The sequence below is a fragment of the Schistocerca serialis genome, chromosome 5 (assembly GCF_023864345.2).
Source record: "Schistocerca serialis cubense isolate TAMUIC-IGC-003099 chromosome 5, iqSchSeri2.2, whole genome shotgun sequence".
In the NCBI taxonomy this organism is placed as follows: Eukaryota; Metazoa; Arthropoda; class Insecta; order Orthoptera; family Acrididae; genus Schistocerca; species Schistocerca serialis.
The window spans coordinates 391353401-391354394 of NC_064642.1; positions in this window are offsets into that span (position 1 = coordinate 391353401).

Below are 994 nucleotides of genomic sequence, written 5' to 3' on the forward strand. Positions count from 1 at the left end.
TCATATATTCGGGTGCCTTCAAAAACGTAATGATACAGATGCACATTTCTTTAATTATATCCGCTAAGTTACTATAGTTTGCCGTTATTCTTTTATTCTTAGTTATTAAGCAACTTTATTCGGGGCAATTTTTTTACCTAGCAATATGGGAAAACAAAAAAAAACAACAAAAAATACAAAATGAATCTAGAAACACAATTTGAATAAGCATACAACAAATATTTATTATTGGTCACTGAGAATACTTCGTAAATAAAAAGAAGGGAAACACGTATGACGCACGGTGCTCGTCGAATGTCTCATGTCTGGAGCCGCCTTTAGATCGAAACTCTTTAAAACCGGTGAAATGGAATGTCTGGCCTCCTCTTGTTAGGCCCGGGACGTAGTAAATTCTTTAGAAAAGAAAGAAGGAAGAAGTTTGCATAAATTTCATAACGTCCTGCAGCAGCCATCCACAAGTGTGCTTGTGGTTGAGTGCTGTGGTACGTTATAATCTTTCTGTATCATGTTACAACCACGGTTCCCCAACAGCCATTATTTAACAATAAGGCAAGAAATTTTTTGTAGGATGCTATACCGACGTTGACACCAGTCGTCGAGTAATACCAGCAACAGAATTTCATCACCCGACATTGTACTCATCTCTGTGCTGTGGGATCCCGGAGAGTATTTTATACGTGCAGGAAATTAGGATACGGCTGCTTGTGAGGTAAATTTTATAATCGATTATAGAAGCAAAGTCGATCTCGATAGCTAAGAATAATTTGAATGTGACCAAATATTTAATATCATCTGAACTGTTTTTTCTTAAACGTAAGAGGTATTTATGACAACAGCGCACAATTTCTGGTGTATCCATTGATACAGCAAAATCGTTCAAGAATTGTGTTTAAGATTTCAGTAAGAAATCGACATTTTGAATATTGAAATCAATTTAATTCATCGGCCCACGTTTTGCTACCGTGGACTGAAGAGTGACAGCCTCTAAAGACAA